This window comes from Epinephelus fuscoguttatus, linkage group LG8, assembly GCF_011397635.1.
Source record: "Epinephelus fuscoguttatus linkage group LG8, E.fuscoguttatus.final_Chr_v1".
Lineage (NCBI taxonomy): Eukaryota > Metazoa > Chordata > Actinopteri > Perciformes > Serranidae > Epinephelus > Epinephelus fuscoguttatus.
In genome coordinates this window covers 16,895,646-16,917,278 of record NC_064759.1, presented here as the reverse complement: position 1 = coordinate 16,917,278, position 21,633 = coordinate 16,895,646, and the positions used below count along the sequence as shown (strand labels likewise).

At 42.5% G+C, this 21,633-nt stretch overlaps 1 protein-coding gene across 2 annotated transcripts in view; it reads right to left on the bottom strand.

Annotated features, from left to right (window-relative positions):
• The window catches only part of grik5 (glutamate receptor, ionotropic, kainate 5), a 112,552-nt gene extending 102,925 nt beyond the window's left edge, over positions 1–9,627 (bottom strand). For both annotated transcript variants that reach the window (XM_049583825.1, XM_049583826.1), the window contains exon 1: positions 8,106–9,627. The gene's annotated coding sequence lies outside the window, so the exon portion shown is untranslated. The remainder of the gene's footprint in view (positions 1–8,105) is intronic.
• Positions 9,628–21,633: the final 12,006 nt, after the last annotated feature.

The following is a 21,633-nucleotide window of genomic DNA, read 5'->3' as shown; positions in this document are numbered from 1 at the left end:
AGCGCTCACTGAGACCAGAGAGTGGAACACGCCTCCCCAGTTTTTGGATCTATACGCTGGCCTCCTGTCTGTCAAAGAACTGATTTAAAATTTAACTGTTGGTTTATGAGGTGCTAAATGGCTTAAGGCTGAAGGAAATCTTTGACCTGCTGTTATGAACCATCCGGACCTCTCAGATCGTCTGGGGCAGGTCTGCTTACTGTCCCTACATTCAAAACTAAACACAGAGAAGGAGCGCTCAGATTTATACACTACATAACCGTTTCTAAATCTGTTTTTATAACATTTGTCACTGCATTTTATTAGGTTAAACTTGGGACTATTTATTCATATCTTGCACTGCACTGTAGCCGCACTGTAATCTTTATCCTGTCTTTTGATTAGTCTCATTCTATTTTAGTTTAAGTTTATCTCCTATATTATTTTGTTATGGTGTTTTTAAAATCCTGTTGTGTCTTTCTAAATCACTTTGTGTCTTTTATATCGTGTTTAAATGCCTGGTGTAAAGCACTTTGAATGGCCTTGTTGTTGGAAGAATCTATACAAATAAACCTGCCTTGCCTTAATGTGCTATCAGTAGGCTGCCGTTTTGGCTTTTATAGGTCTTATTAACAAATGCTGGAAAAACCTGGGTGGCTGACTGATTGAAGAGATAAAAGTCACAACCTCTTGCTACTCAAATTAAAATTTACTGATTTTTTTTTTTTTTTAACAGAAGGATGGCACATGTGCTGGAGTCTGCCATTTGCCCAGGTAGAAAACACCGTACATACGGATGATTTAACACCAAACTATTCTGATAGTAATGTAAGAGATGAAAACTCTCAGGTGAGTGATTTCATTAACATCCCAGAATGAAATGTACATTTAAATTAGATGTAATTTCCTAAGAAAATGCTGTGTCGTGTTTTGTAGATGTCAAGTTAAGATGAAAATCAGCCGTGAGGATATGAGATGGGAACCTCCAATCATAAAAATCTATCACTGGGACATTTGTTGTGGACATCCCCGGACTAGTGACGTGAAATCTTTATTTTTTATGATTAATTTATTTTCTATTCTGCAAAATTGATTGCTGTGTATTATTCATGACACTACAAATTGTTCCTTAAGTCCAAGCAAAGATGGTCTATTGGCACTTGCTACAAACCTAAATTATGTACATATCTTCTCATAGAAAATCACTACAGTGAAAAACCTTGTGTGATGAAGGATTGAACCAGAAGCCAAAAATCTCTATTCGCACAGTGATGTATTAACATCATCTATAGAGACAGACAGCTTTAATGGAGAGGCTTTGTTTGTTGTGTGACTCGGGTGAGATGAAGATCTGTGGTTAAATGTAATGAAGTATATTTACTCCAGTACTGTACTTCATTTCTACTTATTGGCATGTACAAAAATTCTACTCCACTTTATCTTAGAGACAATATTTGAATTTGACTTGATTTCAGATTACAATTTCACACCCTTCTATCCAATGAAAACCATGTATCTCCAAATTTGGTTATTGTAAATGTTAAACTTACTTTATGTGTTAAGAAAAGTCTCCTTCTTCTTAAGCTAAATCAACTATTTAAAAATCTTCTTGGATCAGCTGAAAAATGCATCATCACAAGGAGCTGTTTTTCTGACAGCATGAAAAGTTGACTTTTCAGAAATACATGGTTCTCACAAGACAGCCATGCTACAAAGATGGTAATCTTATATATTATGCATTGCTGTAGATTAAACTACCCAACAGTATAAAAAGGAATTAAAATTAGTACAACCTTAAACATTTACAGCAGTAAAATTCAACATGCACATTAATGCAGCAGTAATAATAATCCCAAAACATCATATGTAATAGTAAAACACTGACAGGATCCGTCTTACTGCACAAAGAGTACGTTTACTTAAGTAAAGGATCTGAATACTTTTTCTATCACTGCTGACGACAAAATCCATTTCATGTTTTATTGTTCATTATATAACTAGTCCGTACCCACTGGTAGCTTTGTCAGCTTCTACCTAGTCCAATCCTCAATGCCTGTGTGCAGCTTCACATAGATTGACCACGTCAGTGAGTAGAAAAACGTGGGACAGACAGAATGACTGACTGACAGAATGACACACTGACAGTTTTCGTGATTATGTACAGCATACTATACCATGATTTAGTCATAGCAAAACTTAGGGGGAAAAAACAACATTGGGCCACAGGGGGAGCCACAGCGATCGATCGCATTTTAGCCATTTTTAAGCATTTTTTTGTTGTTATAGCGCCACCCAGTTGCCAATTAGAGTTAAATTTCTCCAGTCACCTTGAGGCATCCTGTTCTACGTATCTACCAAGTTTAGTAAAAATTGATATGGCCGTTAGGCCTAGATAGGAAATTAGCTCTCTAGCGCCCCCATTTTGTTTGATCGGGTCAATAATGGAGGGGTCCCCTCAGATTATGTGTGGTCATATGCCTACAAAGTTGCGTGGTGATCGGTGAAACCCTTGAGATGTTATACACCTTTATGTGATGAGCCACGCCCTCCGCAATATTCATTGCCTTATAGAAGCTCAGTTTTAGTAAGTTTTCATACTTTTGCAGAGTTTCATGCAGATCGGTCAAACTTCCTAGGAAGAGATCAATTTGAAGTGTTTTTAAAAAAAATTCGAAATGGCGGAAAATCTATATAACCAGAAGTTATTGGTTCTTGAGGCAAATTTGTTCCTCATGAGGAGAGGCATATTGCTTCATTCGCATCCTCCCATGACCCTCTACCACTGTGCCAAATTTCACATGGATTGACCAAGTCAGTGAAGAGAAAAACGTGGAACAGACACACCCACACACAGACAAAGTTTTCGTCATTATATAGTATAAGATGATTCAGGTCAAACGCAACATGGCTGGTCCTCAACTCCACTAGTATTCTAACAGCATGTCTTTGTCCAGGTACACTTGAGAAAATATGTGGAAATTCTGTCTGATCACTGCTGTAGAGTCTCGCAGAGCTGAGCCAAGTCCTACATATATTAATGATCGGCTTCAGAGTGAGGCGATACCTGTAGATATCATGATGAGTGTCATTATTACACTGTCAGGCAAACTGCTGCTCAGCAGGAGCAACAGTGAAACATTAAAATTTAAAATAGACTCACTAGACCAAGGCTGACAACGCTGTTACCTGAATGACTTCTGAACAATTTTTTCACACAAAAGCAATTATGTAGAAATGTTCCAGAGTGGATGAACAGTACAAGACTGCTTGCAGAGGGCTTCAGCTCACACTGTAATAAAAAGACATTGCTCTTCTGCTGTAATAACACCATCTAAATATGGGGTTTTCAGACATCTTCACAAAAGGCTCCCCAAACAAATACATGTGTAATTTCAATCCACTATAATCTACAACTATTCATACTGTGTTGAGTGATGATAATGAAGTATCTGATCACAACAGTTACGAACATAATACGCCCTCACTATCCTACCTCGCAATAAAATAACAGTGAAATTAAACCAGTTGTTCTTATTTTGTAGAGTGACCCCCTCAGGCCTCCTCAGGGGTCTGCAGACAGGTTTGATCAGTGATTGCAGTATGACATCCCCTGCTGAGACTCCATTTTCCAGCTACGGGCTGCGTCTGCTTAGTAACTGATTAGATTAAAAAGGTGTGCTCTTTCACTTTGAAATTTATTTTCTGATCTTCTGATACATGGTCTGACACCATTTGACAGATAAATATGGGTATTACCCATGAGGCTGGCAAAGATTTGTGAGTGTGAAATATTTTGTAAACAGTGTAGTAATACTATTTTGAGTTTTTAAAAAAGTTTTTCTTTGCAAAGTTGAGAAAAACAACTGTGAATATACAAAAAGTTGAGGAGTCAAACTACTGACTCTCTGTCTGGCCTAATTATGAAGAGTCTTCTATCCTGTTTTAATTGTTTTATCGTGCGATTTAATGTTAATTCTGCCTACAAACTAGCTTCCCCTTGTGGTGCAATAAAGGCTGCATTTCACTGAATACAACAAGTGAATGAGGCGAGCTGGGCCGCAGCTGAGGCTTAAAACATGATGAGCACAGTGACACGAGCGAACCCTCTGGTAAGAATCAAGAAATTGACACAGACTTAATGAGCAGTCATGCCACCATGAAAACAACACGCAACACTACCCAGAATGCCTTTCGCCAGTCTTGCTATATTCTCTCGGGTACACGTCCTGGAATGACCTCAAATCAAGTCTTTAGGCCTTTGTCACTTCCACACACTCACACAAGGCAGCGGCAATCTAGCGGTGAAACATTATAGCTGTGACTTTCTGAGCCTCCGCCAGCCGGCTGATTAGGACGAGCCGGGTCAGGACTGATCACCTGTGCCTCAGACCGTATTACAATTACACTGATAGAATACTGACCTTTTCTACTAATGCTAATGCAGCAGAGTGTCACTGCCTCCTTTAGTGTTGTCGTGGGTGTATCTACTGAAGCACTAAATAACTAGAAATACACAAAGCGGTTACAGTAACAGTACACGTATACAAATGATCACACTTCCACCCGGTTCACACACATTATACACATTGCTTTTATCTTCTTGCAATCCAATCTTAATGACTCCATTAACTGAGAGGCCATTAGCGGCATTCACTTTATGGCCAGCCAAACAGCCCAGCCGGGAGCACATTATGGAAAGGGCATGTGTGTCCTAATGTCCATTTCTTCTCATCCTCCTCACACACACACACAGTCAATCTTTCCCCCCAAGGCCAGCTAGCCTGAAGCAAGCAGGAGTGGACAAACGACTAAGCAAACAGGGCCATTTTTTGTGCTCCATTAGGCAATGAGGAGCAAAGGTTTAGTGCAGGCTGCAGTGCCTCGCGCTGGTGGTCAAGCGACGGAGGATTGAAGGCAGACGAAAACTGAAGTGCTGCTCAGTGTTAGAGGAGATCTCATATCCCAAATTAGCCCCGCTCTCTTTGGAGCAGGGGCTGTCTGAGACACTTCAGGGGTGAACTGCCATGCAAGAGGCATCATGGGGTGTGATAGCAGAAGACAGTCACAGAAGATGATGGATTCAGCGTTGATAACAGTCTAACGATTATCTATTCCCGCGATAACACTTTAGATGTATACCTATTAGAGAAGCACATCCTGCTACATTGCAGCACAGTTAAAGAAATAACAGCTGCTGACCACCTTTGAAGAAAGAACAGCTGTTCCCAACAAAAAACTGTAAAATTATTAATGATGCAGACAATGTGACAATGGTTATTTTGCCTATACAATAAGCGGAGATCATCAAGGATCATCAAGGAATGATATTGTCAAGGACAATAAAAGCTGCACCAGAAAAGCAACCAGAAAAAGAAAAATCTACACCAGCGATTAGAAAATCTAACCCTGAGGGATGATGGGATCGCTGATCTGAAAGGACCCAACCAGTACAAGCAGGGGCAATGGGAAGCTCTGAAACCCAATGCGAAAGATTATCTTATGAACCGTGTGCATTGCCGCCACAATTTGGACCAAGTCGAGTGAAATGATCGGAGCACACTGTAACCACACAGTATACTGCTGCTGTGGAAAGCACTTAAGAAGGGGAGACCGAATGACACGGACACGTAACTGATAATTTGGCGCATCATCTCCATATTGTCTTTCTGTTTCTGCGTGTCTGGGCTCGCTGAGCAGAGTGCATGCAATTCAACATGCATGCTTTTTGACTGGAGCTGTACTGGTTGTAAGGAGTGACTCACACAGTTATTTTGTGACTATGGGGCTCAGCTGGGGAAAGCCTGAGGTCAAAGTTCATTTGATGTCACAGAAGCAAATACTCTGCATGACATGTACATGAAACCTCCACGAGATGACAAATGTGCGGCACATGGACAGAAACTGAAGCGAATGGTTGCCATCCTGCAGTGCTTTCGGGCTGTTTTAAGCTCCGTGTTTGTGCCGTGTCATATTTCATTGATATTGTTTTGTGCCCTGTGCTATGGTTTGTTATTTCTTACTCTTGTACAATACCATCAAATGCTAAATGCATCTTTTCTGTCTCCTGCTCCAAGCTAATCTTTAGCTCTGCAGGCAAATGGTTTCTCCTGCTGAGAGAAGAGCAGAGATACTTCATATTTCATAGGAGGGGGTTTGAGCCCAGCCCAACCCTGATATTAGCTCACTACTCTGGGAGCAGTGGGTTTCAGATGGTTGTACTTTACTTCCGCTGAGCAGGACTGGACAGCGGTTTCTGCTGGCTGCTTGTTTTTCCCCTCTCCAGAGGGGTGTGAGACCATTTATCAGCTACCCAAAGAACACGTATCGATGTGCAACACAGCCTGGGAATTCAGCTTTTATTACACTTTAAACTGCAAGGTCAACTTGGCGGGAATCCGTGTCAAAGCTGTCAAGCGTGGAAACATGAAACAAATAGCCCACGCAGAGGATGCGGTGTAAAACATCGAGATAAGGAGCAAACGTTTCACCGTGACAGCCTTGGTTTATGTTCACACATGTGGAATCAGGTAATACACTGAGAGGTTTCCCTGTTAACTTGTTTTTTTTTGTCCCTCTTGGGGCTGACAGTGCAACATTAACAACTTGAGAAAAGATAAGGCGAGTTAAAGTTTATGTCACATGATTGAACATAATGACATCATCCATCTATCTGAGGAAAAAACCTCAGCTAATATTATTTCTGCCTCAGCGTGCTTTTGTTTATGGCCACTTGTCATATCAAAAGTCACACCAACTCTTTCCACTTTAACTCAGCGTCAAGCAGAGGAGCCATGTTGTGAAGCAAGGGCCCTTGTGACAATGTAATGTAGTCAGTACTGTCATGCCTTTGATGCCATCATATGCCAGTCCTCCTCTCTCTTCTCTGGGTTTTCTGACAGTGACAAAGGGGATCGGCAGCAGCGTGTTATCAGTGTGCAGCTGCAGTAATCGTATTATTTAGTAATCTTAATTCTGAGAGGCTGACCAACAGTGTGAACAAAGCGGGGCCTTGCTAAGCCCATCAGAGTGCTCCCATGGAGCAGAGGTCTTTTCCTGCTCCGCGGCCTCTCTAGACTCACGCACTCCCTTTTTCCTCTCTGTTTCTCACCCTCCCTCCTCGATGTGTCCTCCTCTCTGTTGCTTTCCATCTCACACTCACTTCTCTCATTCCCCTTCTGCTCTTGTTCTTCAATCTCCAGAATGTTTTTCATTCTCTATCATGCACGCTTTTTTCTTTCCTTTTTTTTTCCACCCTCCCAATCTTTCTGTCTCTGTAACGCTCTGAGCTGGGAGTTTGTGTAATGGCGTTATTCACAGTTCATTGGTCTGTTTGAAGGGACTATCTTGATTGAGCGTCTCCCGGTGCAGGGCCTGGTGACTGTGGGAGTGTATAAAGATGTGGATGTGTCCGCGGAGATAGATGGGCTTAGTAATATGCAGGACATTGCAGAGGCTGGGTCTCAGTGTACGGTTTCATCCAAGGCAACACATAAGGAGATAAAAGGACGCTGAAATGACATGCGGCCGGGGTGTAATGCTCAGGGCATTAGACATGAAATGGAGGCAACAAAGAACTAGTCAGGGAATCCGAGTCATTCTCATTAGCTGGTTCACCCTCTTCAGTTTTAGCCCCCTTCCATCTCACCCTAATGAATGCAAGTACACTGACACAGAACCAAAAAACTGCTCTGTGAAGCAAAAATACTCACCACTAATTAGTTCAAATTAACCTCAGGACCAATATGTAGGCATGAACACACACACACACACACACACACACACACACATACATACACACAGAGAAAGGCACCTCCTTCGCCTCTTTCTGACACCACTCTGATGCTGTTGTAAGCTTGGCTGTAAGATCAAAATCTCTTTCTTTGGCAGATACACACACACACACACACACACACACACACACACACACACACACACGCTCAAATTGCCTGGAGCAGAGGAAGCACAGGAAAGCAAATCCGCTGTGAAGACACCATAAAACCAACACTGCAGAAACACGGTCCACGTCCCTGTTCCTGCACATATGAGCTGAATACATGCTAATGACAAACAGAGCACATGTGATCACATACATACACACACATAGGAAGAGAGAGAGTCCTACTTACAGAATGAATCAGACGGTATCAGAAGCGCTGTGCCATATTATCGCTGTAGTAGTGAGTCAACACAGGCATGGAGATCTGAGACCACAGGGTTTTTGCACTTCAGCCGAGGAGAGGGGGGAGGTATGCCGTGGGGGAGTCAGAGGGGTTCACACTGTGTCACTGGGGGTGAGGACATATAGAGGGAGTACAGAGGGAGGATTCCAGTGTTTATACTGAGATGGAGAAAATAATCCCTTCAGAGCAAGGCAAGAAAAATCAACAACTGATGAAAGGAGAGGTTCGATTCTGTGTGCAAAGAAAATGAGGGATTGATTGGGCCGGTGGTTTTCTTCTTTCTATCTCTTACTTTAAGGGGGGGGGAGAGAGACAGCAACAGCCCGTCTTGACAAATAAGAAAAGGAAGGGATGAAAAATTAGTCAATCAAAATGGGGCTCCACCTTTCCTTTTATGCTGTCTTTTTTTTTTTGCTTTCCTCTGTCTGCCCACCTCTTGTTTTTCTCTGGATTACGGAGGGGCCTATGAGCAGAGGAATGCCGGCATCAGAAAACCAATCACCTCGCCAGACGACGAGAGAACATAAAGGAGTAAATGACAAGCAGATGAAGGGGAGGATTTCCGACACCTGCTCTCTCCCTCTGTTTCTCTGCCTGCCTCCCTCTCTCTCCTTCTCTCACTCCAACCTGTATTTCCTTTCTAGTAACAGCCCCCTCCCTCCCAGCCTGTTTTTTTAGTGCATGGGCTTGCCACAGCACTGACTGAGGTGGATGCAGATGAAGTGAGATTCTCCAGAAGCTACAAACAGAGGGATGCTCCTCTTCTCTCTTTCTGTCTCTGCTTTCTTCCCTTCCCTCTGTCTCTTCCTCACACACTGCATAGAATGACAATGAATCGCACACTGTCTACTGTGCCGGCACTGGGTGTCTGCCTGGCTCTCTGCCTGACACTTGGAATAGGCAGTGTACCCGTCTTCCTGTCTGTCTGTCTCACCAGCCTCAGAGCTTGTCTGTCAGTATAGCTGTCTGTTTACCGGGCCATCTTTCAGTCTGTCTTGCTGCCAAACACTAAGATACAGACCAGGCAGGTGCAGGGGGGACATAACCCTACTCTCCTGCTCAAGTGCCCCCCCTGGTGTAAATCCTGACCCCTCCTCTGCCCATTGCGCTAACTAGCCTCCAACACGGCACAGGCGAATTAGAAAGAGACTCTCAGTCTCCAAGAGGATTTCAAACAATCCTAGTTAATTCTCTATTTTTCTTTGCTTGCTTCCTCTTCTTCTTTCTCTCTCTACCTGTTTCCTTCTCTTTTTTTGGCCTTTTTTTCCCCTCCTTCTCCTCTCCTCTCCTCAGTGCCAGTCTCCTTGCTCGTTATCTATTCTGGACAGTCTGTCCCTCCTCTCTCTCCGTCACAGAGGGAGCATGAAGAAGAATGGTGCTGCTTCATAATGTATTTCTCCACAATGAGTGAGAAAGATGGTGAAAAAGAAAAAAGGGAGAAAATGTGGGATAAAAGGAGGGTTTTTTGAAATTGTTCCTTTAAAAAAAAAAAAAAAAAAAAAAAAAGCCCTCCTCCCCCACAACAAATCAGAACAGAGACCCTCTCGAGGGGGGCTTTTCAATTACTCGCTTTTGCCCACAAGCCAATCTGGAAGAGTGGCCCAGCTCTGAGGTGTGCACAAAAGTGTCGTAATCTCGATAGGATATCCGGGCGATAAATCCGGACATGTCCAAAAGCTCCATACCATTGCTCAAGCATCACTGCAGCCTATTTCATTTCAGATTAAGTCCTAGAAGCTCAATCGCAGGCTCAACAGGTTGATTGGTTTGCTGTAAGTCAACTCCTCTGAGGCTTGTCACCTCTGCTTTTCTCTACTTCCCGTAGACGGCTTCTCGTATCTCAGTCGAGCTTGTCCAGGCTCAACTCTGCAGGTTCAGTCCTCGCTGGGATGGTTCGAGCTGATGGCTGGAGATGGTGGTGGCGGTTAGGTGTGGAAAGCTAGTTGCTGGAGGGTGTATGTTGGCTTCCATGCTGCCCATTTGGTGGCCATCTCTGCAAGGCTTCAAATCTGGAAGGAGGGGAAGAAGAGAGGCAAAGTAGAGAGGAGAGCGAGTGAGAGTGCAGGAAAGGTTAGCATGGTGACATTTGTGTCACTCTGCCTTATCGCGTACGTCATTCTCCTCCTCGTCACACTCCACCCTGCCTGTCGTCCTGCTGTCTATTCCGTCCTTGTCACTCCTCCGACTTTGCTGCTTGTTTGCTCCTTCCTCCTCTCCACTCACTCTATGATTTGATCCTTTCACTCTCCCAAACAAGCTCATCTTCAAACACTCTGCCCCCGTCACATCTCTCCTCTATTCCCTACATCCAATCTTATATCTACACCTAGCCTGCTTTCATTCAATCATACCTCCTGTCTTTTTCTTCAATTCCAAGTTTGCTGTCCATCACACTCCACAGTGTCCAAGAGGCATGTGAGGGAGCACACTCAAGGCCAGAGAGAGGCCTCTGACTGGTTAATGTGCCTGAGGCAGCGATAGGGCTGCAGTCAAGGCTCAAAGCATTGGTAAGGTACAAGTTGTCATACTTGATGGGTGTAGACAGCCTGGTGTAGGCTGCCATTTTTATTCGAAATTCAAACTAGCATTTCGACTTGGGAAAACATAAAATATTTTATCTGTTAAGATGTATTGGACTTTAATATTCTGCAATGCAGAAAAGCAATAGGATGTGCCTTGTAATCCAGTGGGATTGTTCCTAAAACACACTGTCCCTCTGATCCACTGCATGCCCTGCTGCCCTCAGTGAACTGTCGATGCTCTCTTTGCTGACGTAAAAAGGAAATGAGGGACATGAGAGCTGTGCTGAATGGATAATCATGACACCATCTCAGAGGTAATTGGAGAGAGCATTTTGGATTCAGCACCATGGATGGAGATATGGTGCAGAAAGACATGGCTGTTTGCAAACTTGTAGCCTTATAGCAATGTTAGCTTGTCACTCAAGTGAGGCACCACGAATGAGTGAAGGAGAGTTAATTCTACAATGTATTTTAGGATAAGCCTACATGGGGCATGTTCAAACAAATTGCACATGAGTTTGAATTGAACCGTGAAAATATGGCAGCTTTCATATAGACTGGCATCACTTTGGCTCTCAAACTAATAGGAGGGTAGCAACAGTCAGCTCATGTTTCAGTGTATTACACAATATAGGGATCACGGTTTAATACACTTATATACTGCAAACAAAGTTGGACTTGTAAGGGGTAAAATTAGGGGAAATGTTATTCTACATATAAATAAACAGAAGAATAAAAATATGTAGTTGAGAATGTCCTCATACAGAAAAGGCGCACATGTTTAAACTTGTGTGTAGTAACATTCTCAGTTTGACACAAACCCCAATTTCCATATTTCTACAAAAACTGGGTTAAGATTAGGGAGTCACAGGAGGACATCTTTCTAAAACTGTAAAATCTACAGGCAGCATTCGAGACCTCTGACAGGTCAGAACGTTAGCCTTTGATTGTGCTCTCTTTCATTTAAAGCATGCAAATAAAAACATGTTCCTTTTTAAGATCACAACTGATCAGATCTAGCTTATACTTTGATCATTTTTCAGCTCCACGATGCATATTTTCACATTCATGTACCTTTATTTTGTGCCAAGATGTATTCTTACATCCCTTCAAACTAACAGCATTCCAGGCAGACAGGTATGTATGCAGATGACAGATGGCAAACCTAACATTGGCTTACACAGACTTGGATGCCTGTTGAGTTTCTTTTTTTTTCATTTCCTAATAAATCATACTGCCTTTTGTTAAATAGATTGTCTTGCTCTGAAAATAGCAGCAGGATGTCAAAGCCTAACTACCCAACAGGTAGTCTCGCCTCTGTTACTATGCAACAGTTTGCACCTGTTGAATATATAAAAGTCACTTTTGAATTCTAATCAAAAAGCCCACAGTTTATAGCTGAGTGATGACTATCTTCTTAATTCAGAACAGCACAGAAAAAGCATGCACTGCTTTCAACGTAGATGTCAACCACGCAGTGACAATATCGTCTAATTTACCAGAACAAAACGAAATCATTAAAAAGGTTTAGTGACTCTTTGCTTTTTTTTTCCACAGTCTAGTGAGGTGATGGTCCATTTAAAATGAAACATTAGGGGCCATTCAGTGTAACAGTTCCAATCAATATTGCTGCGTGGATAGATATGACCCTCCTGTGACACTCCTATCCTCCTAGGACCATTTAGGATAAGACCGTGTGTGTGTGTGTGTGTTGGCTCACTGGTAAGGTAACTGCTCAGTGTCTGCATGTGTGTGTGTCGCACGTGTGAAAAGATGTAGGTGGGTGTGAATTGGTGTGCAGAAGGTATACCAGCAAGGAGTGTAGAGACGAAAGTGCGTGTCAGACAAGTGACAGCGTCTAGGTGTTGTGTGTGTGTGTGTATGTGTGTATGTGGACATGTCAGAGCTGTCGTGCCTGAAGCAATTAAACACATTGATCTACTTCATAACCTTCTGTTCCACCAATCCCACACACTGAGGCTGAACACACACCTCTGCCCTCTCTGCATTGTGTCACAGATGCACACACATGAAACGCCATCAAAATGACTGACACAGACACAGAAATAGCAATCCTGTCACACACAAACAGCATCTCCATTCATTGCCTGTGTCAGGAAAGAAACTCAAACGGTGTGTCTGAATTCAAACAGAATGTGGAGAGGAGCTTGAAGAGACCGAGAGAGGGATGGAGGAAAGGGGGGGAGGGGTGACACAGCCAAAGAGGGGAGGAGAGAGGGAACGAGGTGGACAAGAAGCAACAAATTGAAGTGAGCTTTTCAGATTTAATCCATATCCATCAAACTGGACAGGCCTCTTTATGTCTCGATGGAGGGAGGGTGAAGAGAGATGGATGCTGGATTAAAAGAGGACGGAAGGAGGGATGGAGGGAAACAGGTGGGGGAGTGGTAGGAAGGTGGGCTGGACAGTGCGAGTGGGTGAGAGACTCAAGGATTCCAAGGGAAGATCCATCAGTGGTGAAAATGCTCTGAGCTTAACTGCAGAATGAAGACGAGGAGGCAGACAGATACATAAGAAACAAGAAAACGAGAGGTGAAAGAGGATGTATAGAGAGGGGGAAAAAAGAGGAAGAGGAGGACGGACACTCACCCATTTCAGCGGGCTCTCCACAGGCGAACACAATCCCTGCTCTGTGATCCCATCCTGGGGAAAGGCGCAGCGAGATCCTGGAGCTCCCTCCGCTGAATACCAATGGGGCTGCTAATATCAGCACACACACACACACACACACACACACACACACACACACACACTCACACCGGCACTGTGGAGGGAAAGACATAAACACACAGAGTCAAGTCTGGGGTAGTTGTTTAAATTAGCAGGGAGAAAAAAAGCTGTTCAGTGATGCAAAGAGCATATCACAAAAGAGGAGACATTGCAGCACAACTGCATTTGCATTCTTTTCTTCCTCTCTTATTTTCTCTTTCTTCATGAAAAAAGCATCAGAAGCAGTGCTCCAGCCAGAGGCATCAATCCACACACACATACACACGCTCACACACTGATATTTGCAGCCTACATAAATACTTACTGAGCATATATTCAATCCCAGCGAGTCCCACAGTCGACTCTATTCCGGCTCTCAGCTCCTCGGCTTCCAGGGGTGTTAGAGAAAAATGAGTTGTCCGCTATTTTTCCTTTCCCTCCCCGTGGGTTCCTCACAGCAGTATCTGATGCAGAGATAAAAGGATACGAAGGCGTCCTCCCTTACTGTCTCCTCATATGCAGTGTACATCCAGTTTTTTCTGTATCCATTTGTTGATTCAGTTCCAATTCGTCCTCCTGCCTGTGGACTTTGCTGTGATTTGGCGACACGCGACGGCAAACTGCATTCACTTAGTCACCCTCCCCTCTGCCTCTCTGTCTCTCCCTTGCTCAATAGTATACCCGTACCTCCTTGGCTTTCTCCAATCTAATCAGCGCTCTCTCTCTCTCTCTCTCTCTCTCTCTCTCTCTCTCAAACGGCACCCTCCCACTCTCTCCCCTCCCTCCCTCCTCCTTCCCAGCACCCACTCCGTTACTCTCCCTCTCTCTCCCTCCTAGGTATTTTTTCTCAAAGATGAATATCAACTCACCCCCCCTCCCCACCACCACCACCCTCTCTCTTTTCTCTGTCAATCTCTGCGATAAGCATTTGAAATAAGGGGAAAGGCAAAAAAACTGGCCATGAAGGAAACACACACTATCCGAAACAGTCACACACACACACGCCAAACAGAGAGAGTAATCATAGGGATGTGTTATATCCCTAGCCAGGGTAAACTACCCTGACAGAGTTTGACATGGCTACATGCTCAGGGTGACAAACACTATCACACCACCACACGACTTGCCTCATACCCTATGACACACATCACGCACTGACACACACAAACATATACATATCTACCCACACACACACACACACACACACACACACACACACACACACACACACACACACACGCCCACAGCGCAATCAGATGTAAACATGCAATTGGGCTCAGAGACTGGGGCACATATTGACATAATGTCACTGATATGCACAAACATAACCAGGGGTAGAGGAGGTAAACACACACACACACACACACACACACACACACACACACACACACACACACACACACAAGCATAAATCCAATCGAAGCAGGAGATTAGATCAAATGTGCATGCAGGCGTACACAATGGTGGAATGTAACTAAATAGATCTACTCACAGGAGTGGAATTTTTGGGAAACGCAGGGTACACGTCCCCTTCGATATTCAGAACATGTGCATTTGTCCATCTCAATAAAAACACAGAAATAGCAGAGGATTTTGTTTTAGAAAATAACAGACATTTACACCATAAATTGATGCAGAAAAGACACAATTTGGTGAATAAATTACAATTCACCAGAATGCAGGACGTTCAGTGTTTGATTATTGAGATGTTTTTGTTTGTTGTTTGATTTGGGCATTTTATGTCTCCATTGGGCAGCTGACAGCTGGAGAATGACATGCAGTTATGTCGCAGTTTATGGCAATTACCAACGCCTAGGCCACAAGGCCGCCCTTTAGATTACAAATTCACATACAAAACATGTTATCATGTTATTAACATATGATGCATTTTTAGATATTTTACGATACAGCTGTTGGTTTATACGCTATAAAGTAAATGAAGTACTTAAAATTATCTTTAATTTAACCATCCACAAAATTAAAAAGCTGTTTTCACATTAATGCATAATAGAAAGGCAATACTCTGTGAAGCGCCTTACTGCACAGCGAGTATATAGTTTACATATTTTATATTGTTGTAGGCCTATTTCTACTTTTGTTGTATTCCTACTTTTACTTAAATAAATGATTTCAATAGTTCTTCCACCACTGGTTGTACACATGCACACATACAGTACAGTCACACATTGCTGAAAATCTTCTCTCCTCTCACCAGAGCACCCTGACACTTCATGTGGGACTCCCTTGAATGGAGCTGACATCCTCCTCACTATTTATAATGTTCACTCATATAAGGCACAACTCCACAACAGCATGAGCCCACTGCAAGCAGACAGCAGTCTCCAGAGAAGCCGCTCACACTATATGATGTCACTGCCTGACTCCCATATCCCACTTCTATCACGCTACGCTGTCTCATCCCCCCTAACGAGACTGGGACGTTGGCCTTATGATGCCTTTGTTCCTCTCTGGTGCTCCGGTCGGTCCAAGTAGCCTTTTCAATATAGATCTTTTTCTTAACCTTGCAGCCCCGATGCTCCCTTAGCATTTCATGTCCTCCAAGGCTATTAAACTCACCACAGTGTGTTGAATCATTGATTTTGTCACTCTGTGCATGAGGTGGCTCTTTAATTGCTAGTGACAACACTGGGTTGCCCTACAGTGATATTTGTAAGTTAAGATTTTAAAAGAGATGTTCAGTTACAAGACTGTTGTTAGATTTTAAATTAACACAATAACATCTAAATCGGCTGTGCGTCCATTGCTAATTAATCCACAATGATCCAGTCCAATCGAATATCTTATATACACAGTGACATGATGTAAAGTTAGGGCCTATTTGTGTCTCCCATATTGACTAATACCCTCTGATTTGAGCCTTTGGATACATCAACTCTGGTTCGTCCACTAAGCTGTCCCCTAATCAAACAGGGAAGCAAATATAGTATGTGACAATGCTGAGCTGTCTCCTCTGCTTTGGTCTCAAACAGCCCCCCCACCCAATGCTTCATCGTGTTTTCACCTATTCACTTTGCATCTCATAAAATAATGCGCATCTCAAGATGTCTTTGTCCAGTGGGCGGACAGTGCTGGAACACCTATTACTCACTCATGCTTGAGCCTGTTAGACGGCAGCCATGTCACGCCAGAGGTTCCCTTAGGCCATGACTTTTTTTTTTGGTGTGTGTATGTGTGCATGTGTGTGTGGACATTTGGATATGACTGTTTCTGCATCCGCCCGACTTGCAAATCTAAAATTCTTTATTGGGTTCGGTGCACGTGGTGTGTGTGTGTGTGTGTGTGTGTGTGTGTGTGTGTGTGTGTGTGTGTGAGGGTTGGGAGGGTTGCGTACACAGCTTTACCCCTGGCTGTGACCCACAGCTGCAGTTTTCAGGAAGTCAGGAGGAGTCTCCATGTGCTGTCTCTCCCATTCCATCACACACACTGACACACGCCCCGCAGTCCCAGCGTGTGTGTGTGTTGTCTAATTCACCTCTGGTCTAATTTACCCCTCTCTTGGTTTTCAGCACGACTAGGTGACACTGAATCTGCTCTGTGAGGGTGACTGTCTGCAGATTATACCCCAGTCTTTTTATGTTTAAAGTACATATTGATAAAGCAATATTCAGAAAGAAAATCAGGCAATTTAACTTAATACTACTGGTGATTTTTTTAGGCCTCACTGAATTAACTGAAAGTCTGCTGTCATTCTCTGTTTTGGTCTCCCTCCTTTCTCTAAATATGCATTCAACAGCTGTCTCTCTCTCATCTCCATCCCACACCACTTTGCTCTTGACAAATTGATGTGGAGCGCTTTTACATAACAACTACGTAGCACACACACACATAGACATAGACACACACACACACATACACACACACACACACACACACACACACACTCCAAATAACCATCCACAGCACAAATGTAAATCTTACTCAACCATTACACATACACTTCACTGCAGGTGTTACGAGCCCGGTGTTTGCGAATGCGTATTCATTGTAAGAGCGTTCCCTCACTTTTTCTCTTTGTAGAACACAAATGTGGCTCCCGTGTTAACTATTGCTTGGAAAGCATGCAAAAGAGGGGAGGGAGGGGAAGACAGAGGGAAGGGGGGTGGGGGGTGCATTGACATTCTGCCCGAGCACTGCACTCTGCTCGTGGAATAATGATTAGCTCCTCAGTATTCTAGTCACAAATGCTTCACTATCAATGAGAGAGAGAGAGAGAGAGGAAGGAGGAAACATGAGGGAGGGGACAGAGAGGGTGGAGACAAGTGGAGGGAGGTGGTGGGGAGCAAAGGGGAGAGTGGATGAAGTGCGAGAGAAGAGGAGCACATGGGGAGAAACAAGGTGAGCAAGAGAGCGAAGGATGAAAAAAGTGAGGCGTAATGGAGGACACAACACAGATGAGTATATAGTATGACATAAGCAGTGGACGTAGGTGCAAGTATGCTGCAGTACGCTCACACATACACACACAAGCACACACACACAGATGCACGCTGCATGTGTTCAACGTGCACATTTAAAGAAACGCAACAGTCAGACAAATTTGCAAACTAAAAATGAAGCTAGTGCAAGAAGCGCGTGCACACAAACACTATTGTGCAGCCTTGCATCAACACACACACACGAATGCACACACACACACACACACACATACACACAGAGGGAGAAATACACCACTACACGCGTGGAGACTACTTTGTCAAAGTCACAGCAGGTACAGCCACCTCAGCAAAGAGAGAGACAGAGGCTATGTCGCAGGGGGGGAAGAGAGGGAGAGACAGAACAGGGAGTGATGATGAAAAAGGAGAAAAAGAAAATAAGAGAAGGACAGAGGGCAGAGAGGAAGCACGTGCGAGCAATAAATATGCAATCACAAAGCATAGAGAATGATAAATGTATACCATTACTTAAATAGGTCAATCATACATTAATAACTACAATATGATAATAGAGTTGGGAAGTCAGCTGTAGCAGACTGAGTAGGTTTGCATAAGCGTGCTCACTTAGTCAAATACAAAGAACTACATCATGTTTTTGCACGCCCCCTAACTCAGTCTTTATTTTTTAAGACGGATTATCACAAGAGAAGTGAAATGTTTTTTAATTAGGATGGAAAATCTAAAGCTACGGTATTGTATATAATTTAAAAATGTCACTTGCAGAGCACAGAAAATAGCATCAATCACTGCAACAGATAACATTAATATTAAATGGTATAAACAATAGATAGACCAAATGTTGATGCTTTGAGTTCAGACTGATAAAGTGTATCTGCAACTTCATGATGTTGCGGATGGGACTGCATAACCATATACAGCCTAACATCTCCTGAGCTGCATGTGTGAAATATGAATTCATACTAGCGCAGTAGAACCACTAAGTTAAATATAAATATGGATGCATGGTTTTGACTAATATTACACTCCAAGCAGAGGCCACTACTGTCATTTGAGATTCTGCATGTACATCTCCAGTAGTGTATATACAAATATAACTTAATAAAACATGCCTGTCTCCAGCATAATTTGTCTTGCAGAGACATATTGTGTAGCACTGCACATACAGTGCACTGACCTTAATGTGATTTATGATATTTTCCCTCTCCTGTAGCATTACCGCTATGTGTGATGTTCACTGCTAAAATTTTTGACCTTTAATGGCTACATGATGGTTTTGCTGTGATATTTACAATGCATCCCTCAGAAAGATACTGCGGTGTTACTTTAGTGCTGAATGAAATCAGTTGTGTCTCGATCACATCTGAGATGTAATTTGCATGAAACGCTAAAGGCAAAAATTATTAGTGTGGCATATAAATGCATGAATCAATCCATTGAAGAGTGTTCAAACAGCACTTAAAAGACATTACAACACAAACTGCCACTTTAAATATAGCACAGTAACACTGCAATTATTATCTATACAGAAGAAAAAAGAAATGCAGTTTTAAGTCATGTTACCTTGGAAACAAAGCTGTGCCCAGCAACTACAACTTGCCAAGATGTCAATAAAAATGCCATCAACAGAACATGACTTTAATACTTCTCCGGGGACTCAGTGGTTAGTGTGTTTACAGTGACTGTAGAAGTTTACTGCGGGACTATATTTCTTATTTCCAATGATTTACTATAATCTACCTCCAGGATATTGTAGCCATAAAGCATTTGCAGTGTATCCTTCAGACAGATTATTATAGCATAACTATAGACCTTTAGCCTGGGAACTAGACAAATCTGCGAGCTACATATTGCAGAATGGAGAAAGATTTAATTTATATTTTATAGCAAGGTAAGAGTACCGTAAATGCAGTGGTATATGGTCACTTATTTATTTGTGTGTGTGTGTGTGTGTGTGTGGGGCGGGGGGTCGTGACAAGAGTTGACAACAGTGAATCTACTTTTTTGCAGTTGCTAGTTCTAGAGGAGTGTAAGTAAAAAGAATGTGGAGTAGCAAGCTTAACCCATTTGATAAAATAGAAATTTTGATTTGATCCGCTAACACACAATCACATTGTGATTAGGAATGTGTGAAAACGAGTTGGCAAGGAAGCTGAAACAGTTAGCTCAAAGTAATGGATAAGTGGTTGAAAAATAGCTAAGATAATGAATAACTTCTATATAGTGAAATTAAAGTTATGAATGAATGGTTGAAATAGTCAGTAGCTGAAGAAGCAAGCTCCTCAGATATTTAACCACAGTTAACCACAAAATCAAAAAGACCTTCTTTTCCTCTTACTTGTAGTGCTATTTATCAGTGTAGATTGTTTTGGTGTGAGTTGCAGAGTGTTGGAGATATCGCCCAAGGTAATCCACAGACCTTATTGTCAGCAGTTTCATGTAGCAGCCATTTTCTTTCTACACCCATAAACCAAATCACAGAGGTAAGCGTGCATCTACTGCTTGCTCACCTCGCACCACTGAGCTAGCTAATGCTCAGATGAGAAGAACACCATTAACGTTTACATCTCACACTGTCACGAGCACAAGCCTCTTGTCCATGAATAGATGCATGCCTCCTCCTGCGCATTGACATGGTTAGCAGGTGTAGCTCAGCAGAGAGAGTATAGTTCCTACATGAAATTGCTCAAAACTAGGTCTGTGGATTACCTTTGAGAAACCAGGTCATGATTTCTGGAAAGAGACATTGCTGATTTTCAGATGTATTTTTTGGCACTTTGAGCCCCACAAGGAGTGCCATGTAGTTCCAATATATTTGAGAGAAGGCAGACATGTATGGGGACGATATCTCCAATAATTGCCAACTCACACTGAAACAAACTAGACTAATGAACAGCACTACAGGTTAGTGGAAAATATGTATTTTTGATTTTGGGGTTGAATGTACCTTTAAGTAGCAGTACTGCAGTGTAAAAAGTCCTGCATTCAAAAGGATGAAATGCAGGGATGATTTTAATTACTTCATATACCGCTGGGTAGCTTAATAACAGTATATGATGTGATAAATAACTACTTGATTTTTATATTAATAATTCAAATCTGCTTGGAAGCAAACATGGGCTCCTATCCACTCTGCCCTTGTGAGGGATGTGCTGCACCACCTGCATTTTGAAAAGATTAAATTCTCCTTAAGAGGCTGTCAACACAAATTCTACCAGATCTGCCAACCCTTTTTTGACCTCTTTAAGAAAAATGCATTAAATTATTTCCCCTAACTAGCCCAGTTTAAATATCCACAACCCCAAAATCTTTTTTTTTATTTTTTAGATTATTTACTAATTTTCTTTCATTGTTTTAAATAGAATTATACATTTCATCTGTAATAATTTTAATTTTTAACTTGTTAAATATTTTCTATATTTTTGTATCATAAATTGTTTCCACATTTATACTATCGCCACTGTTTAACTTTGAAAACCCCAATAAAAGGTGTTAGATAAAGCTTTAAAATAAATGCCGTGGAGTAAAAAATAAGTTAAATATTCGCCTCCATCCATAGTGTAATGGAGTATAGAGGTATAGAGCACCATAAATCGGATATTCTCAGGTCAAGTACAAAGTAACGCTGCCTCACAATGTCACTGAAGTTACTGGCTTTGGTATGTTAGCTGCTAAGCTAGTTAGCGTTACATTTGACCACTGGAAAAAGCTAACGCCAGTGCTAACTAGCTAAAAGTAAAAGATGAATACACCGTTAAAAGAGCTAAAAACTAATGGGGAACCGGTTAGAGTGGGTAAAAGTAATCAGGG